This window comes from Malaclemys terrapin, chromosome 8 (genome assembly GCF_027887155.1).
Source record: "Malaclemys terrapin pileata isolate rMalTer1 chromosome 8, rMalTer1.hap1, whole genome shotgun sequence".
NCBI lineage: Eukaryota > Metazoa > Chordata > Testudines > Emydidae > Malaclemys > Malaclemys terrapin.
In genome coordinates this window covers 28180957-28203906 of record NC_071512.1, presented here as the reverse complement: position 1 = coordinate 28203906, position 22950 = coordinate 28180957, and the positions used below count along the sequence as shown (strand labels likewise).

Sequence of the window (22950 nt, the reverse complement as noted above, 5' to 3'; positions counted from 1 at the left end):
ACAAATACAATTAATATTACAAATAATAAAATATAAAAAGAAATGAGCAAGTCAAAATGAGATACTTCATCAAAACCCTCATATGTGAAGATGAGTGTTATAATATAGCCAGGACAAAGTAGGCTTTAATCCTAACAATCGAGTAGAGAACAATCTAGTTTAACAGCTACGGAGTGTGGATCTGAGAGAGATATGTAGTCCCTTAGAATTCCACATGTACTTGTACATATAAATCAATAACTGTGCAGAAGAATTTTTATGGGAAAAATATTGTACTAAATCCATCCATTTACAAAATGCAACTTGTTTTAGTGGACTAAGCAAAAAAAAAAGGAAACAGGAGATCTGCCATCGGAAAGGAGACATACAGTGGGCATGTATTTCATCCACATTTTTGAAAAGCAGGATAGTTTGATCTAAAACTTAGGATCTCTGTTTTTTTTGGAGGGTGGGGAGGGGGTATTTACAAAACTAAGCTTACTATGAAGATTTGTGAAGTGTGTGGGCATTTGTTTTATTCACAGTAAGTGCAAAGCATTCTGAAAAATATTTCTTACTCTCCAATACCATATCTTTGTGATAGTGCATGTAAATCAAAATGGGAGACTAGGGGAAAAAATGAATACATAAAATTGACCAGCCTCATATCACTATCCAGGCTAAGTGAAATGCAAAATTTAAACAAATATAAATGGTGAAAAGAAAATCAGTCACTTAAAAGATATGTATTAATTAGTTAAAGTCAGTGAATATGTTTTAGATATCTAGGTGTTTGGCGCCTTAGAAACAACTAACAGAGAGCGAGAGAGAGAAATTTTAACTAATTAATAAAACAGAAGGGATCATTGCAGTTGCACAAAGATAGATTTTGCTCATAAATTATTTTAAAAATATGATTTTTGCCTGTTTTTTCTCTCTGTTTCTAAATACCCTTTTCTTAAAACCGAAGGCCTTTTTCCAGTTGTATAATTTTTTCTGGCTCTGTTCCATTAACAGTATAATTTGTGGAAACTAATGATTAAGGTTATATATTATTTTACAGCAGGAGTCACAGAATCCATTATTTTTTTGTTTTTTAAAAGCTCCCCATGATTTTTGACATTTTGGCATTAAGTGAGTGAGTGGGTGGGTAAAATGTGCAGGTGTACTAACTTGACTGACAGCTTTAAGAAAATGGTTCATGGAAATTTATATGAGGCTGACCTTAAGTAAGACATCTGTGACCGTGCTACAGGGAAAGAAAGGATCCAGACCAATGGACTTGCAATGGGGCCCACACACACTAGAAGACCCGTCAGGAATTAAGGCAACCAAAGTTAAAGAAAAGAGGTAACAGAAAAGCTCCTTTATAATCTTGATGTGTGACTGTAATCACTAGCCTCAGGTTTTCAGAAAATAAGGGATCCAATTATCTAATATCAGGATAGCAGGTCCCCTCTGTGCAGCTCATTGCTTCTCATCCTAATGCTGCAGTGGGAAAAATGTGTGAGGGTCAGCCGCATTTCAACATCATCCCTATGTCTCAGGCGTATAGAGCTTCCTCCACGAAAAGCATGTCTACACTACCGGTGTTACAGTGGCACAGTTTACTCCTGGAAGAATTCTGCGCCAAAAATTTAAAAAATTCTGCAACAACAAATTGAAAATTCTACACACCATCTTTTAAAATTCTGCAAAATTCTGCACATTTTATTTGTCAAAATAACACAATATAATCACATCAGTTTCAATTATTTTTGGTCATTTATTTCAAACCACCTGTCAGCAAGTATGTCTGTAACAATACAGACAACAAAAAAGATTCAGGAAATGTTTTTTGACAAATAGATTCCTTACTAGGCATATTAGTATGTAACTCTGAGTAATAATTCATTTAAACTACAATAAATAACTGTATTTCCCGCACCCTTCAGAAGCAGTGAAAAGGGTTGGGGGAGTCAGGGGTAATGGAGGAGCTGAGGAAGAGGGAAATAAATTGCTGGGAAGGAGCCTAGGTGTGAACTAGGAGGGTTGTTGGGTATGGGTGGGAAAAGTATAGAACAAGGTTTTTGGGGGGGCGTGGAGGGATTGTTAGGGAGCTTCCCCCATGCAGATCCTGGCTGACCCCTTCAGTCAGGCACATCTGCCCCTATCCCCATGTTTATGCACCCCCATGTGTCCTTGCACCCTCTATTCAACATGTGTCCCACAACACCCACTCAGACACCCACTCCCCCCATCACCATGTGGCCCTGCACCTCCCGCCTGTCTGTGGCCCTGTACCTCCACTCCCATTCAGCCTCTTCCCCAGTCTGTCCTCCCCCTCTGGCCCTTATGAGCCTATCTGATCCCCTCAACACCCTATGCTGTCTGTCTCCCCATAGCTCTGACCTGGCCTGACAAGCACTGTAAAGAAGGCAGGCGCTTTCTCTTCCCTAGATGGCCAGGAGCTGCTGCTTTGTTCTACCACCACAGCACCCTTTGGTGAGCAAAAGGCGGAACTGCAGCAACATTTAGTCAGAAGCTTTCTTCTGCACAAAAAAATAAAAATATGTGTAGCTTATTAATTATGTGCAGAATTCCCCAGGAGTAACAACTGCAGCACCATAAGGTAGACACTTCCTACACTGATGGAAGGTGGGTTTCTTTCAATGAAGGTAATCTACCTTTCCAAATGGTAGAAGCCACATCTACACCCAGGTTTAAGCTGGCTTTACTATGAAACTCTGGGGTGAAAATTCAAGTGAATTGAATCTACATTTTAAGTGTAGAGCAGAGCTAAGTAAGGGAAATAGTGCTTGTTTGGGGAGCCAGAGCAGCCTCGGTGACCTCTTGTGGTTCCCGAAGTCCATGAGGCTTTGTAAAAAATAAAGTTTTACAAGATCCATACAAGTAATTTTGAAGAATCTAAACATTCCCTTGCAATGTTTGCAATCGAAAGAATGCAGCATTGCAACAATCCATGAGTACCTGATAGTGAAATTGGTAAGAAAATTCCTATGGCTGGGATTCTCAAAAGCACCTAAGAGAGTTGGGTGCCTAACTGCCTTAGGCACCTGGAAATTCCTAGCCTATAAATGTATGAAATAACCTGCTTAGCCCCTTATTGCCAAACTGTCAGAATATAAAACATAAAAACGTAGCTTAAACAGTTGAACACATTTTGAAAAATATTTAAATTGTGATAATCTAAAATGTTATTTGTAACATAGATAAGGATTTTTTAAAATACATAATTTTACTCTTATAATGTCCCTTTAAATATCAACTAGTATGCAAACCCTAGTCTGTGCATTAAAGGTAATACAGAAGGATGATGCCCATGATTGTAATTAAATACAGAATCATTTCTGAACTTGACAAATGCATCTTTATCCATACCTACAGAAGGTTTCATCGAGACTAATAAAACCCAGAACATTTTTTTTCAAAAATAATTGAGTTTGTTATGACACGTCAAATATAATATATCATATTGTTAACTTTTATAAAACAAGATTATATTAAATATCTGTATTGCAGAAACAATGCAACATGACTTTGTAGCCTGTTCATAATCATGACCTGTTAAATATAACACTGTTAGGTATATGATGAGAAATTCCCACAAGCAGATTTGCATGGCCAACAGCAAGATTTGTTATATTCTCTCTGCCTCTGTTTGTATGTGTAATTTATTCACAAGATGAATAGGCAATAAATTCTCCATACGTTTAATTTTACCAATACAAAACTGGCAGTGTGGAAGTGTTTCGCAGATTACCTGCATGTGATCTACTATGACTAGTTCTCCACATCTCTCATGTATGTAACCACATGTGCTGATGGCACACTTTCTTGATAAATAGCATCAAGGGTTAGCAAGTAAAATGCAGTGATGGCATTAATCCAACAGAATAATTTACTGACACTCTCCTGTCCTATTTATATTTAGAAAAGGGTCAAAAATTGAGTGTTTTAAACATAAAGAGTATCCACCAGCTTGTGTTATCAATACACAGTCTATAAATTCCTCTGTTGTCATCTGCCCCAGTAAAACAGTTTTCTTTACCACTTTTGAGAAAAATTACAATAGCCTGTGTTATCAGATTGATATACCCTATTGATTCAGCATATCTGGGGGTTACATAAAGAACTACAGGGTAACTTTTACCTAAATATGAGAAATGTTACTGTTCGGTATTTCATACCTTAGGCCCTGATCATGTACTTGGAGCCATGAAGAGCCCCATCAGCATTAGTGGGTGCCAGGTGAGTAGAAGGGTCTGCCCTGCAGTTCTCAGGCCAGCATTGAAGCTTATGTTGTTACTAATGAGAAGTTAGGGAATACCTAAGAAGTGATCTTACTTGGAAATGGTTAGCTGGAAATCAGCCTATACTGTTGAACTCAGGCACTAGTCACCAAACAAATACTAGCATTAGGGTAAAAGTTATGGGCCCAGGACTGCTCCCAAAGAATCACTGAGAGATTTGCCTTTGATTTTGATGGAAGCAGGATTGGATCCAGTATAAAGACTTAATTAAGTTAATCATGGGGCCATTTCAGTTTAAATATTACAAAAAAACCCAACTGTGTGGTGATTTCAGAATATTACAGATGCAAATAACTTAAAAATAGTTGATTATTTCTAATATTAATCAACACTCCTCTCCCGTACACTGTCCCTGACAAATAAGTCAAATGCCATCATAAAAGTATTTAAACTGTCCAACCACTTTAATTTTGCATCCGAAGAAGTGGGCTGTAGTCCACGAAAGCTTATGCTCTAATACATTTGTTAGTCTCTAAGGTGCCACAAGTACTCCTGTTCTTCTTTTTGCGGATACAGACTAACACGGCTGTTACTCTGAAACTTGTCACTTTAATTTTGTAACTCATTTACAAAATTCCACAATTCTTAATAGGCCTAATAAGAAATAAAAATAAATAAATAAAATAAATTAATGGAGATATCCTATCTCCTAGAACTGGAAGGGACCTTGAAAGGTCATCAAGTCCAGCCCCCTGCCTTCACTAGCAGGACTAAGTACTGATTTTGCCCCAGATCCCTAAGTGGCCTCCTCAAGGATTGAGCTCACAACCCTGGGTTTAGCAGGCCAATGCTCAAACCACTGAGCTATCCCTCCCTCCCATCTGAATTATTACACATATGATGGGATGTTATAGTTATGAGACAAAGTGGGCCATATATATACCCGGTATAAATTGGCATACTTCTGTTGGGTGAAATCCCACCCTGCTGAAGTCAATGGGAGTTTTGCCAGTGACTTCCATGGGGCCAGGAATTTACTCATTGATTTAATGGATTTATGCTGGTTTACATCAACTGAGAACTTGAACACTTATTTTAAGAGATTCTTTATTTGCCTTATGCTGAGGTGACAAATCTGTTTTATCTCCTGACCCCAAATTTATTTTCTGATGGACTGGTTTTAAGTGTTATGTACTAGCCATCATTAGAGAAGTAACATAGTTATTTATTTGAAAGTGCAAATAAAACATATCCATCAGATTTTTAAGTGTTTTTTATAACTAATGCTTATCCCTTCCTAAGGTTCTATCCTGCAAGCTCTTACTGTAAGTCATTACTTACAGGAGTAGTATCACTAAAGTCAATTGGACAGCTGCAAGAACAAAGGCTTGTAGAATCAGGCCCTTAGTTCTGCTTCATATTGGAATTTATATCACAAACCCTTTAGTGATTGTTATATGCATCAGATGAAAATTTCATACAAATAACATTTCAAGCCCCCATGTAACTACCTGAAAATATACTGTTTCTAGAAGGCTGACATTTTATTAATTGTGAGGAAATCAGTCATAAAATGAAATAGGTTTATGCCATGCCAATAAATGTACACCTGAGAACTGCAACATGAATGAATTTTAATTTATCTGTAATATAAGCTGCGTACCTTTTATAAAGTATATGTGTATATAAAACCAAGGTACAAATTAACTTCTGCCTAAGGCTACCACCAAATGTCAATTAAGCTGCTAGACTTTCAGAGGTTAGTATTCTGCCTTCCTGCCTTGGGAGAACTTTTGTATTCAATTTATTGTTGAATAAAACAGCCAGTTTGGCAGCAGAGATAGATTAACAAATTGTATTGTTTTTGTGTTTGCTTTTTTAGGTGAGAACACACTACTGTAAAAAAAAAATTAACTAAGACTTTTTCCATTGTTATGTTTTTGACTATTTAAAGATGAGCTAAATAAACATGCTTTTAACTTTTAAAATAGCATCTAACAAGAGATTTTACTTTATTTTAAATCAGCTATTCGCTTTGCTTAAACAATTACTGCACTAACTTTTAAATAGTAATAGAAGCTGCTGTTATAACCATGGTTATCCTATTGTGCTTACATATGCTCAAAATAATAGTTATGAATGAGTACTCCTGTGTCATCCAAACCCACTGATACTTTGGACCCAACTGCACTGAGTCTACTTTGTCAAAACTCCCAGAACAGGGATAGGGAGAGTAAGATTTAAAGTGCATGAGTCACCCCTGGCTTGGCCATCTTTATTCAGGGTAAGAGAGTGCCCCTGGTGTGTCCAGTGGCAGTTTTGCCTGAACAAAGATTGCACCCAGTTGCTCAAGGGGACTCCATACTATCATCCTCTCCCCCTCTTCCACGCACATACTCTTTAAATTTATAACAAGTTGGCAGTGTTTGCCTACAGCACTCCTCACCATGTATTGATCCCGCTGGTATCTAATGTCCCACCAAGGAAGGCAACTTGTTTATTCACACAGACATAAAGAAGGTGGGGCTGCCTCTCTAGAATGTGGGGTGAACAGCTAAAACACAAAATCCCTTTGAGAGGCTAAACCTGAATAGGTGTGAACTGAACTGCGTGCTTTTAGTATTAATCTGTTTTTTGTTAGTAAAGCCAAACCTCAGGAAAGCTCTGAAGTTATTTTCTTAATTCTATATAGGAAGTGGAGTTTGGTGGACTCACCTGTTATGGCTTGTAGGCAATAAGGGCTTAGTAAACTTTTGTCTGACTTTGGGAGGCTATGTGGGCTCACTAAGGCCATGGCCAAACAACAAACTCACCCAGATGATAAGGGATCACCAGCCAGTTCTGTGGTCTCTCCTATACACATGTGATGTGAGGGGACGAAACAGGGTCACATAAATAAACTTTGCCTTTTGAGAGAATAATGATGGGGAGAGATATGGTTTTCCCATATGCTGGGGGCTTCTAGGGCATGCATTGTACCCGAACAAATTAAAGGGAGAATAGTGGTTGGCCTGCTGGACTCAAGGTATGTCCAGAGATTGGTGGAGGGGTACTTCCTTATAACCCTTAGCATCCTGGAGGACAGCATAGTTGGGGCCAGAGGGAGCTTCTTCTCTGAAGGCAGGGGACACTCTTGCTCTATGCTCACCCCCAATAACTCACTTACAGAGCAGCAGTAAGAAAGGGGATTGGAGGTGCCACTGTTGGTGGTGTCCCCAGGCCGGTCCCCACTGGTCCATGCCTGAGGCTTCCCTGGGCGGGATGTCTTCACACTGCTTCCCTCCTTCCTGAGTGCATGGTTACTTCCTAATTCTCTGCACATTCAGCTCTGATTCTGAGATTTCCAACAGCCTCACAATCACCCAACCAGAAATCACTGAGCTCGATAGTAGCTGTTGGTGAGGTTACAGGCAGCTGCTAAAAAATGACAAGAAATAAGATTTGCAAGACTTGTAAACCCTGTAATTGAATATTCTCTCCAAAAGTTCATTTCTGCTTGCACTGAAGTCAATTGCAAAAACTCTCAATAGCTTCAGCAGGAGCAGGATTGGGCTAGGGTAAGATGGGTATGCAACGTTCAAAGTGTTTTCAACTCCCATTAAGCATAACAAGAGCTGAAGCAACTTGTCAAACAGGATTAACATAGCCTTTATATATCCCACCATGGATAGGCCTGAATCTGAGAGGTTCTGAGCACCTGCATCTGCCATTGTTTTTAATAGGGTTTGAAATTGCCCAGCATCACTAAGGATCAGGCCCATGTGAGTGTTATGCTAAATGAGAAAGTTGCAATGGTGCAACCATTAGTGGGTATTTTTAACTTCACATTTGGAGCACTCTTCATGATTTATACTCATCTTTTAAAGTTTATCTGCAAAGTAAAAATGCTTGTATTCTCTTCCTGCCACACTCATAAGTCACCCATTACTAAGTACCTGGGCAAGCATGAAAACACAAAAATATTGATGTACATTTATTTAGGAATTTTTGGGAGTGGTGGTGGTCATATTTTGCTTTCTGTGCCATATCTATAATGGCGGGTTAGTACATGGAGTATTTGATAAACACTGTTTATCAACGTTTTTTTCTGCACAGTTATTTGTGTGGTCAGACATTTGCAGCATATTCATGAGCAGTGTGAGATAAGACACTGAAGAAACTTTGCCATTGTTCTCATGTTGTGGAGAAAGAGATTAATTCAACAGGAGAATGAAGCATCACACAAGTGATTTCGCTGGTCCAACCTTGCCGAGGACAAGAGAAACAGAAAGGAATGGATGGTCAAACAAAAACAAAAAACCAACAACCAAGAAAAATCAAAGTAACTATTTGGAACCAAGATGATATTTTTTTAAATGCTAACTATTCATTGCTGTAACAGGTTTTTTTTTTTTTTTGTAATTAGATACGAGTCTGTTGCTGTTTTATTTACCATAGTGGTGATGCTCACATCTCATTTATTGAATGGACATCATTAGAGTGAGCACAGCACAGAAAGGTTATTAGTGCTTCATCTGAACTCTGAAAATGTCAAGCCGAGGGGGAATGGTGGATGGCGATATGAAACCTATTCCAGTTATCATGTGTTAATGAGAAGAAACAATGCACAGTCTTCAAGGGAAAAAAACAGCAACATGAGGTGTATTTATGACCACAGCCATCAGTATATACTGTTTTCTATATTCTCATCCTCATTAAAATATGTAGATCTTACCATTAAGTGGTCAGTTTGCAGGCACTGCTTACATCACTAACCCACTGTGTCAGGTTCAGTGTTCTATAGTTGCTAGTTAGCACAACCACAGAAGTAAGAGCTATATCTTGGTAGGTGAAAATGGCCTTACTCTGAGGCATTAACTACAACAACGCTCTATGAGATCGCAGGAGAACTGGCTATTGTAACGTTGCCTCACTAGCAAAATTCAAGATTTGCCACTTTAACATCTCTCTTCATAAGTTTTTCTGCTGCAATATATATCTATCCACTTACATACCATAGAAAGAGAGGTGTGTCAAGCTGATGGAAGGAAAACTGGACATACATCAAGTTCACAAAAACATTAACAATTTATTGTGCTTGGTCACATTAAAGATCATTTTTTTTGTTACATCATTTATCTTTACCTTTGCGAATGAAGATGTCTTAACATTGCTGTTATGCACAGCAACTCCATTCCAATGATACATCTTGCTTGTATTAATTTTAGAGGACTTATCTCGTAATCAACAAATATAATTGGGAGTACTTCTTTTTAATGGGAGATTTATTGTTTTCATTTTTTCAGGTATTGTGTTTATAAATTTATTTTTATGCATTTAAAATGCATTTGTCCAGTAAATATAACAAAACAGAAATCTTCATGTTAATACCATCACAGCTCATATATTTTATATACTATAGACCCACACAATATATGATGCATGATACAGAGACACGCACATTTTTGTTGGTGTCAGTTTGTAAGAGGAATATGTTTAAAGAAGATCTGAAAGGGGGGAAAAAAGCTGTTCTCTTCGCCCTCTTGCCACCCCCAATTTCATGATGTATAAAAATCTGAAAAGCTTCCCTCTCCTCAACCCCACAAAAACAGCGTTATTTTAGAATAGAACTTTAGGTCTTGACTAGGCTGGCAGATTGTAATGACCAGAGGACTAGTTAAAGGATGAAATCACAGAAACCAGGAGAGTAAAAGTTCAGCAATTAAGTGAAAGGCTTTTTAGTCAAACTGCCTAGGGCAGTTGATTTGTTGTTTGTTTTGTTCACACCTATTTAACTTCAAAGAACAATTAACATTTTGGATTGAGTTTCAGAAACCTCACTCCTTCAATAATTAAGGTGTTAGGAGCCCTCCACATCTTCCAATGGTCCTCCAGGAAAAACAAAAACAAAACAAAGCCAAAAGTAGGCAGACAAATAAAACAAGACAGACTACACTTGGCATTCCTGACAACTCTAAAGAAAAGCATGAGGGAAAAAAAACCCTTAAAAAATAAACCCCCCACACTTTTAGCTCTTCCTTATAAAAAACAGTATATGAGAAAATCCCTTTTAAAACAGCTAGCAATAGAAATTAGCCAATAACAAAGGAGCATCCTGAGGATGAGCAATATTGATCTGATAATATTTACTACTCATTGCCTTTCTTGTGTCTATGTAAGGCCCCATTCCTGCGATGTCATGTGTGCAGGGAACCCCATTGATTTTAGTGAGGTTACACAAAGGCTATAACCACATTTGCAGGATTGAGCCCTTAATTTTGCCTTAAAATAGACCTATTCCCACAGATTAATATAATTTATGTATTTAAAATCCAGGGAACTGATTTACGTGTTTGCAATCATCACTCATTTTATTTTGTGAAGCTGTCTATTACTGGTTTATTAAAGACTCATTATAGTATTCAGCCCAAATGTCAATCTTATTTCCAATCCTGGCTCTTCCCTCTATATTTAGTAATTACCTACATGAATAATATCCAATAGTGGTGAATTTGGGGCTTGCTGATCAATAGAAAAATTACAGTGGACATTCTAAGACTATTTCTTTACCAAAAGGGATAATTTATTCAAACTGACTCACTTGGACTAGAGGAAAAAGAAGAAAGGGCACATATATAGATATGCACTCTACATGGACCAAATTCTCAGGTGATGTAAATCAGAATACGGACGTCTAAGGAGCTATCTGAGGATCTGGCCCTATACGTGCAAAAACCAAAATCTGTAGTAGTGCACTTTTGGGGCCTGATTTGGCAAACACATGCTAACCTTTGCACATCTCTCCGTACTATGGATGAAATTCTGGCCCCAAAATTCCTATTGACTTCATTGGAGCCAGGATTTCATCTTTACAAGTCCCTATCCTAACAGAGGGTTGGAATCAGGTTTCTGATTGATGAATTTACCAACAAACTACAGAATACAATAGCATGAAGTCTAAAACTTTAATGACAGGCACATGGCAGAAGCAGTTATTTTGTTTTTCTAACATAAGGTGTTAAGTGAGTCAGCTTTTTCACTTTATTCAAGAAGAAATTATGTCAGTGGACAAATCTATAAAAATTCTCATATATTATGATCTTTCCTCCAATGATCTCTATACTTTTCCTATTGAACATTTTATATAATGCAAGCAATTAAAAATGCATCTAAATGACTTTTACAAATTTGGAAATCATAAAAAGTAATGATACAAAATAAATCTGGTTAGCAATTACGAATACAATCAAAAAAGAAAGATTTTCTAACAGTAAATAATTCATTATAGTGGTATGTATTACATTAAAGCCTAAGAAACACTTAATAAACTTTGCTCCAAAATTTAACTGTGATTGCAATTTAAAAAATATTCCTTGAATTAACGTAAGCAGTCCTAAACTAATAGAACCAGCTTCCAGTGTTCTGTCTAATGTGTTATATGTATATGTCAAAGTCAGAAAATCGATTTATAACATTAATTTAATCTTTACTTAGGAAAACAGAAAATACTTATCATAATCAGACCTTAATTAAAAAGCAACTGTTTTTTCAAGAATTATTCTCACACAGTGCCACTTCTGCATTAAAAATATATATTTTAAGTAACTATCAAAAGTGTTTATTAAAATCTAATTGCACAGATAAGTGTGCATATTTAATGTACTACTATAACTAATCCCTGGTTGTTGTGTCTCCTCCCATCAGGCCAATTTCAGTTTAAAATACAGTGAATATACTTATATTTTAATCCGTTGTAGATGTTTAACACACTCAATAGGGTATCAAAGAACAATTAAATTGAGAGTGTTTGATGCTCAAATGCAGACTTTGAATATATTTATTTTAGTCTCAATTTAGGAAAATATGTATGGTTCTATTAAGGGTTATTAACACTGTGTGTTTCTTTGGAAGGACAGAGGGACACTACAAATGATAGTGGATGAATAGTCAAATCTCAGGGAGGAGGGGCGGAGGAAGTCTGTGGCCATATGACAGATTGCAGTATTACTCAGTCAGCTACCTTTTCTACATGGCTTGTCTACGGCTTTGAAACAGCAGTAAATCAAATTGTAGCATGCAACTTTCAGTGTGCAGTAACAGGGTCCACATGCTGACTTAATGTGCAGCAGGCTAGCATACTGTAGATTTACAGACTGTGCAGACAATTCCTTAGATTAATAAATGGAGCTATTTATTAGAGAAAGGACCGAGTCTTTCCTTTTTAAAAACTCTCCTAATTGCCTGATCCTGAACCACTGATGTCAGCAGAATTTTTCAAATGGCTAACCCAACAACCATTTGGGGCTGGGGGAGGGAAAGAGGAGAGAATGGCTATCCTGCAGAAGGTCGCTATTAGCAAAATGATGGTGTTGGTGAAGGAGCTGTCACTCCTCTAATCCATTTTTCAAAGGTGTGGAAAGGCCTCATCTGTTTCAACTGACCTTGGTATCCTGAGAGAAGCCTCATCTAGGAACTGATCTTGCACCAGTGATGCAAGGAAAACTTTGCAATCAACATGAATGGATCCAGCATCAAGCCACCAGAGGCCACTTGTGCTACAAGAGTTGAATTACTGGACTAGAAATTAGAATGACTCTGTGCCTGAGACTAACAGCACTGAGGAGAAGTAGATACAGTTGAGCCACTCACAGGTGGGTGAGATTCTGCATTGTGCAGGAGGTCAGACTAGAAGATCATAATGGTCCCTTCTGACCTTAAAGTCTATGAGCCCACTATCAAAACTGCTGCAATACCCAAACAGAGCTTTGTAGCCAATTAGTTAATTCATTATGTCATCTATTGTTATGGTCAACTGTAATAATTTACTATAGAACTATCAACTCATATAAACTAATACCTTAGCGTATTCTATGTATGATGTGCTTTTCATAGTAGCAAAAGCACAGGGCTGAAGAGGTGTTAAACATATTGTCACCAATTCTCTGACCCACATCTTACTACAAGATGCAGATTCGCCACTGACAGACCTCCTCCTAATCATAGAATTATAGAAATGTACAGCTGGAAGGCAACCCAAGAAGTTAGTTAGTCCATCCCACTGCATTGAGGCAGGACCAAGTACACCTAGATTATTCCTGACAGGTGTTTGTCTAACCTGTTCTTAAACCCTCCAATGACGGGGATTCCACAACTTTAATTGGTAACCTATTCCAGTGCTTAACTATCCTTATATTCGAACAGTTTTTCCTAATATGTAACCTAAATCTTCTTTCCTGCAGATGATACCCATTACTTCCTGTTCTACCTTCAGTGGATTTAGAAAACAATTGATCACCATCCTCTCTGTAACAGTCTTGAGGTATGGTAAGAGCTGCCAAGTCTTCTTTTCTCAAGACTACACATACCAGTTTGTTTTAAAATCTTTCCTCAAGTCTGGTTTGTTTAACCTTTTAACCTTTTCGTTTAACCTTTTTGTTGCTCTCCTCCGGTCTGGACTTTCTCCACATCTTTCCTGAAGTGCGGCGCCTCAAACTGGACACAATACTCCATCTCAGACTTCACCAGTGCCACACAGAGCTGAACAGTTACCTTCCATGACTCAGATACAACACTGCTGTTAATACACCCCAGAGTATTAGCAGCCTTTTTTGCAGCTGCATCACAAGGTAGGCTCATATTCAATTTGTGATTCACCATAACCCCCAGATCCTTTTCTGCAGTACTACTGCCTACCCAGTTATTCCTGAATTTGTATTTGTACATATGTATTTTTACCCCCTAGGCATAGTATTTTACACTTGTCTTTACTGAATGTCATCTTATTGATTTCAGATCAAACTTCCAATTTGTCAAGGTCCTTTTCAATTCTAACACTGTCCTCCAGTACATGCAATCCCTCCCAGTTTGGTGTCATCTATGGTTTTTTTAAGCATACTCTCCACCCCATTCTCTAAACCATGAATGAAAACACTGACTAGTACTGAATGCAGGACAACCTCCACAGGAAACTACTAGATGCATCCTCCCAGTTTGACAGCAAACCATTGATAACTTCTCTGAGTACAGTCTTTCAAGCACTTTTGCACCAACTTTATAATAATGTCAGCTAGACCACATTTTCTAGTTTGCTTATGAAAATGTCATGTGGGAATGTATCAAGAGCTTAACCGAAAACAAGATAAATCATGTCTACTGCTTTCCCCCTATCCACAAGGCCAGTAACCAGGTCAAAGGAAATTACGTTGATTTGGCAAATCCATGTTGGCTATTATATATCACCCTTCTATCCTCTAGGTGCTTACAAATTGATTATTTAATAATTTGTTCTAGTATGTTTCCAGGTACTGAAGCTAGGCTGATTGGACTAATAATTCCTTGGGTCCTCTTTGCTCCCTTTTAAAAAGATAGGTACTATAGGACATCCTTTGGGATGTCACCTGTCCTCCAGGAGTTATTGAAGATCATTGCTAACAGTACTTGTGGCACCTTAGAGACTAACAAATTTATTAGAGCATAAGCTTTCGTGGACTACAGCCCACTTCTTCGGATGCATATAGAATGGAACATATATTGAGGAGATATATATACACACATACAGAGAGCATAATGTTCCATTCTATATGCATCCGAAGAAGTGGGCTGTAGTAAAGCTTATGCTCTAATAAATTTGTTAGTCTCTAAGGTGCCACAAGTACTCCTGTTCTTCTTTTTTTGAAGAAAGATAGGTATTAAACACCTCAGCTTTTTTGATGTGATCCATTATTAGCTCTCCTTCCCCGCTAAGTAGAGGACCTACCCTTTCATTAATCTTTCTCTTACTCCAAAATATTTATAGAACCTCTTATTGTCATTTATGTCCCTTCCTAGGTGCCTTAGCCTTAGCCTTTCTGATTGCCCTTATACCTTGAGCTATTCTTTTGTACTCATCCTACACAATATTTCCACATTTTGTAGAATTTCTTTTTGATGAAAAGCCTCTATAGTAAGTTCAAAATACTGGGTCAGATCACCCCTTCTATTTCTGTGAGTGGAGGAAACTCTGATCTGGGTCATTTAGGTGTAATGCTGATAGGTCAGGTGCAAGCTCATGCTAAGGCTCCTAGGTCTCAACTGAACACAAACAAATACATAGCTGGAGACCTATTGGCTTATCTCTGTGTTAGTATTGTTAAGATAGGTATTAGAGTTCTAAAAACATGTTCAGACTGTATGAAACACTTGTAGGGTGCTTTGTTAAGTGCATTTCTCCCCCTTTCCCACCTATGAAGAGGAGACATGCATGTGAACTCATGAATCTGGCTTGGTGGGTGAGGAGAAGGGAGGAAGGGAAGGAGGAGGAAAAAGCCCTTTCAAGGACATGTCATCCCCTCAGCTCCAGGGAGAATACATAGTGACAGAGATAATGCTGACCTTGTCATCATGATATTCCTCACTCCCTCCACAAAGCCACCCAGGAGGTGAGGATTGTGGCCGGTGGGGAAGCCCTGGGGGCATGGCTCCTATCAGCAAAGCAAGGCAGATGCACAGAGCTCTGAGCAGAATTTGGGAGCTCTGTAGGTTTTATGGAAGGAATTCCCTGTTGATTCAAACAGAGAAGTCAAATTTCATAGACCCAAAGGAATGGTCACATAGAAACAGCCATTGTTGCCTCAGATCCTCAGGAAGAAAATCCCATTGAGGATAATTTTGTCCCTGGATATTAGGGCCTTAATTGAAATGTCAGACACACCCAAGAGGAGTGCTCCATGAATATCTTTAAGCAGAACATTATGCTCTATACATCTTGTCTCAGGACATACTGCTAAACATTGCCAGCAGTTGAAAATGAAGTCTTAGTGCAAGTCAATTGTAGAGTTGTCATTTAAGATGGAGAGTTAAATATTCAGTTTCTAAAATACTGTATTGGATTTGTGCCACACAAGTCAATCAGTCATGTGCTATGATTAACACTACCATATTGGCCTCCACTCAGATCAAGATAATTGGCTGAGCAAAGTGAGGCTTAACACTCAAGCCAATGGCATTTCTGTTTGTCTGGGGAGCTGCTTCAGATCAGGAGCTATACTGACTGAGGATGAGTGAGCCTGGAGATTCAACTGTGGCTCCCTCCACAGCATGTCTGGCTTAGGCAAGTTCATTTACCTTTGCTGAGTCAAAAAACTGTTTTAGTTAATCTAAACACTATCCATTTGGTGCTGCAGGCAGAGAAATTGCAATCTTACATAAGCAATGAAGTGTGCAAACCTTGAGTAAACCCATAGTAATAACACCTTGCACACTGATAGTGCTTTCCCTCGAAGGATATCAAACCACTTCAGAAACAAATAACTTAAAGCCTAAAATCACCCTTGGGAGATTGGGAAGTATTACCGTTATTATCCCAGTCTACAAATGCAGAAAATGTGGAAGAGAGGTTAAATAACCTGTGCAAGGTCAAAGAACAAGTCAGTTGAAGAGCCAGGAACAGAAACCAAATCTCTTGCTCTATTTAGTCATCTCTACTACGCCCCACATTGTGCCACTAGAGAATACTCTCTCTAAGCTGAATCACTGCATACATTAGCTGCACTGCAGCTGTTCATCCTGTTTTAAGAGAGTTTAGTGGTTCCACCAGTATCCCCTATTTTATGCATAGGGAATATAGCTCAAGTAGGCAGACTATGTAGAGTGAATTCTTAAATTGTGACAACTGAACTGTAATCTCTGCAAGCTACACCTCAGGAAGAGGTGTAAGTGTAAGAGGGAAACTTTGTTAGAAATATGTAATATACCGAACAGCATGGGTTTCATTTGGCACATGGCTGCACTTTGGCTACATCTGACCTATGCAGATTAAATGTCTTGAATTGTGAAAATGAATATACTTGTAAGATACCTGTGATATATGCTCAAAGTGTTCCTCTAAACACATTCCAGTGTACCCTTTGAATAGCATTCTTCATATCTATTAGCGTTCTGCTATTTTTGGGGGGGGAGGGGAGGAAATGGAGGTGGAAGGAAGAAGGGAATTTAATGAAAAATCTGTATATAGCACACACACTACTATTTCTTAAAACTACATTTTAATGACTGTATGGCTACAGGCCAACAGAAAAAGGGCTTGTGTGACAGTTTAAATGACAGAACATCTGAAGTGCCCTTGAAAATTATTTAAAAGTTTGTTACAATCCTCTAGGTCAAGAATGAAAGGCTTCAAACAGCAGTTCTGCTAAGATCCTTCTGTGATCCCTTTTAATTCAAATTTATTTCCTATTAATTCAAACGTTTAACTTAATACTCCGATGCCTTCAAAAATCCCTCCCTTTTGAAAATCTGTGCTCATTTATATACCATAGGGCTCAATAATATTCATATCTCTGGCTGGAACATAAATCTATGCTGAACCATAAGTACTGTAAACCAAATAACCCACAAGATGCCACAAGCAATGGGAGTACATACATCTAATGTCATTAATTTGGTATTCAAGCAACAAAGGGATGAATAAGTTGAGATGATCTATAAAGCGACAAGTTTTCTTCTATATTTGTTTTAGCTACATTTAGTGATAACAGTTTACTCTATATTAAATATTCCATATTGTTAAAAGGGCAAACATTCCAAAAGAAAATCTTTCCAGTGCCTGTATTTAATTTTATAGTAAAAATGAAAATTTTAAATTATAATGAAGCTTTTTGTACAGTCATAACCACATAGTTATTGATAAATTAAGCAATTCTAATGCAATAGGTTTGCCACTTGTCTTTACTAAGACAGAGGAAACATTCTGCTTTATATACTTGCCTTGGAGCTACTTGATGTTTTGAGATATGCATGACATTTTTAGGACCACATTAGGGAACATAGAAATATCTTCATACTGAGAAGGAAACCCATTCTGCATTCTATCAGAGGGTAGTGGGCACCCTAATAACCCTATCATAAATACAAAGTCATCTCTGCAGCAGACTGACAAAGGGAGGTTAACTGACAGTCCCAATAGCTTCACTTTAACCTCAGATGTCATGAAACATGTCATTCTCAATACACAAGGCTCAGACAGAACAGCTATGATGGTTGACACAAAGATGCATATGCAGGTATTTAAAATATTAACCATCTAAAGAGAAACCCATAGCTCGTCTTACCTTGGGAAGAAGTGGTCCCCCTCCCCCCAGAAACAGTCATTAATATAAATAGCTGCTATGCATAGGTTTGCACAGTTGTATAGTTACATCTGGTGCAAGATATGATCTAAGATAAATTTACCAAGTTCTGTTCTCATTTACACCAGCGTAACCATTGAAGTCAAGGGCATTAATCAAATTTTACATAGGTCAGAGTTCAGAATTCATCACAATGTGTATCATTCCACCTCCAGTGCAATTCAGTACTTAGGTTAACAGTTGTTTAAGGTATATGTTGAGCGTAAGTTGGTCTGAAAATACATATATGTGACAAAAAAGCATAATTTGCATTGTTTCTCTGATTTGATTTTCAGCAGATTTCCAGAAACCAGAGTTAAAATAGCTGGACTGATTGGTGACATACAAAGACAGAAATAAAAAAGCCAGTTCCCAAATAGCTATTTTGAATTATCCCAGTTTCTACCCATTCTATACTTTCTTCATACAGGCATCATCATACTCTGGAGCCAGGAATGGGCAGCGACACTTAAGAAATCAATGAATTAATGTTGTTATGATAGCTGGCCAGGAAGGATGGATGTTCTATGAGGATGATGTCCTGTGTTCTGAAAAATAAATCTTCTCATATGCTGCTCACAAACCTATTGACTTAGGATCTCTAAATCAAAAAGTAAATTTCTAAGCTGAGTCTTTCAAAAGAAGTTTTAATAAGGCATTTTTCATGTAACCTACAGTAACTAGGAGTGCTACTTTTCTCCTTTTTCCACCATACATCCTGAAACTTCTAGTCAAAGAGTGTATATCAAAAAGAACCAGAATCATTACCCGAGTTTAACTTCTGACATTATATTATAACTGGTGCAAACACACAGGATCTATCATAATGATCAGACCTAATGGTCATGCACTTAAAAAAATCCAGTCCTGCACCACCGTTAACAATATTTGAGAGCTCTGGGTTACAATGCATTTCTTTGTAATCTAGAATTTATTGCAAATAGGTGATGTCACCGATATCAAACATATCAGGTACCCTTGGAAGGATGTATATACTCTCAAAATGTGGCTTATCATCTGACCTACAGCTAGGGTAAATGGTCTTTTATATCTGCTTTAAAAAAAAACAGCAAAGTGGGCACAGCATCAATATCATTAATGACAATACTGGAGAACTATACAGGATGATGTTATTCTCAGACACACAGAGTATTCATTCTGGTTATCTAAATTAAAGTTGACTAGTTCAGCATATTTACAATAAAGGGAGAGTTATGGTTATTTTAGGAAAATTTACTTTAAGGAAATGGGCCACCTGCTAATTCTAAGAAAAAACTTGAAAGGTGAAAGTGTATCCATCCTTGGCCTAAATCATCTATTGGCTGTAATCTCCCCATACTGAAATGGCCAGGTAAATTAATACTTTGAAGACCTGTTCTAAAGGGTCAGGAAACTTTCTTCAATTTCCTTACAATAGGTTTATAAATGTTGGGTCTCCTCACAGGAGATGCACAATTTACAGTTCCCCACCCCAACCTGGTAATGAAAAAAAGAGTCCAATTTAAAAACGTGTAGCTCCATGACATTAGCAAATGTATAATGCAGAATTAGGATTAGGCAGGCTGGATTAATCTATTAATCACTGTGTGATCTTAGTAAAATTAAAATAAAAAAATACTTCTATGAAAACTAGTCATTCAACTGAATCATTACATTTCAGCAAATGTTAGCTTTTATATTCTGCATTTGAAGTAAGAATTCCTCATTTCCTAAAAGAAAATATCAGACCAAATTACTCCTAACTTAACTCCACTGAAGACACTGGAGTTAAATCGGGGATGAATATGGCCCCTTGTATTTAAAACAACATGAAGGTAATTTATTAAACCTAGAAAGAAAACTCTCCAGCTTGCAAAAAAATGCACATTGCACAAAAACCCAGCAGTTTCCCTCCAATTTGTGTCTACTTTTGTGATGTATCTTTATCATGACTGGCTTCTTGTAAACCCTTACTACAAGGCTACATGGAATAGCAGCAAGTTTCTCATGGCTAATACTTGCTCCTGAGTCAGCAATGTGATCAGGTATATAGTGTGAAAATTACAAATTATAGTTCCTCCTGCACCAAAAGCATCCACCTTGGTAACGGAGTAGAATGGCTCCCATGCCAGTGCAACCAAGATGATTAAATTCACTGTAATCTTTGCAGGCGTTTCAATTTGAAGTTGATCTTGAACTCTTGGTATGAGAGAGCAGAGAGTTAATCCACCAAACAGTAGATCTTTGAGCTACAGTGACAGATGTTTAATACTGTTTCTAACTATCATCTTTGTGTAGTCAAATTGTGATCTCAGAGGAGATTTCCTGATATGCACCTCAAGCCCTTTAACCCTTTATTCTGAGCTGTAGGTAACTAACATGTTTCATGTTGCTGCTTAATTTTTTTTTTCAAAAATGTTCAAAATGGAACTGTCTCAGCCAATCACAGTGCTGGGCCAAACTAAGTGTAGAAAGGATGGTCTAATAGACCAGGCACTGGATTGGAAATCAAGAGAAGTGGGTTCAATTCCCAGTGCTACCAAAAACTTCTTGTGTGATCTTGGGCAAGTCACCTCATCTATCCTGTACCTTAGTCCTCCATTTGTAAAATGGAGCTAGTATATTTGTACCTAACAGGGGTATTGAGAAGATAAAAATTAATTGAATGGCTGTGACCATGTGAATACCTAGCTAGATAGCTACAGTTACAATAGTGTGAGAGTATTGGAGTTCCTGGTAATTATACTGTATACTTAGACCTGACACTATTGAGAAATTGAAAGATTGAAATGTCTTTGCCGACTAGGCATCCCTGTGCCTGGGAGATGGGAGAAAGTTAAACCACATACATTTAAATATCAATTTAAAAAATCCACCAAAATATTGCATCACATAATTTAAGTGACTCTCAATGACAGCACCTTTCAAATACGGCACCAGCCTGATGCTCCATGAACACATGCACTGCATAGAGTATTAGTTACATGAGCATCCCAGTACACCCCCCACCCTATCAAATCTCTCAGAAACCCACCCTATCATATTCCCCAAATCAAGCTACCCAGCAAGTCCACCAGCAGCCTCTCCTTTTCCCTTCCTCCATTCTCCTAGCCAATGCTGCATGTCTCCCCCTTCAAGAATTCCTCCCTTCAGAGATAATTCTACTCCCTTCTCTGGAACCATCTGCAGGGATTTGGGGCCTTTCACCCATTAATGCACAGTATGCAAGTTTGGGTGAAGCTGGGAAAGACAGACAGACAGACTGACTCCTAATACTTATTTCTCCAGTCTCTCCATATGGATCCCCATGCTCACATTTTAAACAAAGCCTCATGCTGCAGCTGCATGGTGTCACATCACCACTGGGTGTCATGGTTTTTAAGGTCAGACTTGACAGAGTCCTGGCTGGGATGATTTAGTTGGGGATTGGTCCTGCTTTGAGCAGGGGGTTGGACTAGATGACCTCCTGATGTCCCTTCCAACCCTGATATTCTATGATTCTATGCTGCAGTGTTTACCAACACGAAAGGGTCATTTGCCATTTTAAATCACATTTTTCTAAAGGGACTCTCTCTGCCCCCACTTCTGCAATACTAATTTTCTCCCCAATGTTTCGGAGATGTCACTGCCATACGGTAGGTAAGTAATGGACAGAATGACTGATGTACTCCTGTATGTCCCCTGGTTGTGGCAGGAACTCAGCATGATGCCAAAAATATTACAAGCTGAAATGTTTTCAGATACACTGGGAGGAAGACAGAAGTAGACATAGTATCATTGGGTAGAAATAGTTTTTGTATTTTAAAACTTTGTAATATTGCAAGGGGTGGGCCTGATCCTTCAACCATTCATTACATGGGATGCCTGTTGAAATTAGTGTCTGTCTGGCATCTGGAGCAGCTCCATGACATAGGGTCAAATATCATAGCAACAAATCTATTAGAAAATTAACCACTACCCATGCTAGAGAATTTTTTCTCCATACCTAAGAAAATACATATGGCAAAACAACATAATCCCCTCTTCATTTCATCTCACTCAAGGAAACGAATCAACAGACATAGGGTGAAATCCAGCCCCAACAAGTGGCTGCATTGAGAGAGTGACAATAAGCAGGTCTGCATACTGATGCTTGATAGGCCAAGGCAGAGAACAGCATTGGATTGGAGCTATCCGGGGAGAATATCATGAAGATGCAGGTCTAATGGCCCAAACACCTTGCACAAATGGTGTAAGGAGCTGAGGCTACTAGCTCAGCCCATAAGCTGAAACAGAGGTGGAGGGCATGGCAGCCTACACTGCAGCCCCCACCCTGATCCCAAGAGGAAGGATAGATTTTGTCTCCTTTCTATGTTGGGCATATAACACTCAAGTATAGGGCTGAACTAAATGCCATTAGTAAAGATTGAATCTCCCAGTGCTAACAGAACCAAGAACTGAAAAATGTGTGGGTTAACATATATCCTGCCTGGTCATTTCAACTTGGTCAGTCCCCTCAGCCATTTGTAATCACCTGTTATCACCAGCTTTCCTATTATGTTCTCCCCCGCCTCACTTTGTATTTTATTTTGGCTGGTTCTTGAATCACCAATTCAACATTTATACTGACTGATTTA

General features: G+C 38.2%; 1 protein-coding gene across 2 annotated transcripts in view; it reads right to left on the bottom strand.

Annotated features, from left to right (window-relative positions):
- TENM2 (teneurin transmembrane protein 2) overlaps window positions 1-22950 on the bottom strand; it is a 1031222-nt gene that overhangs the window by 627942 nt on the left and 380330 nt on the right. The window lies entirely within an intron of this gene.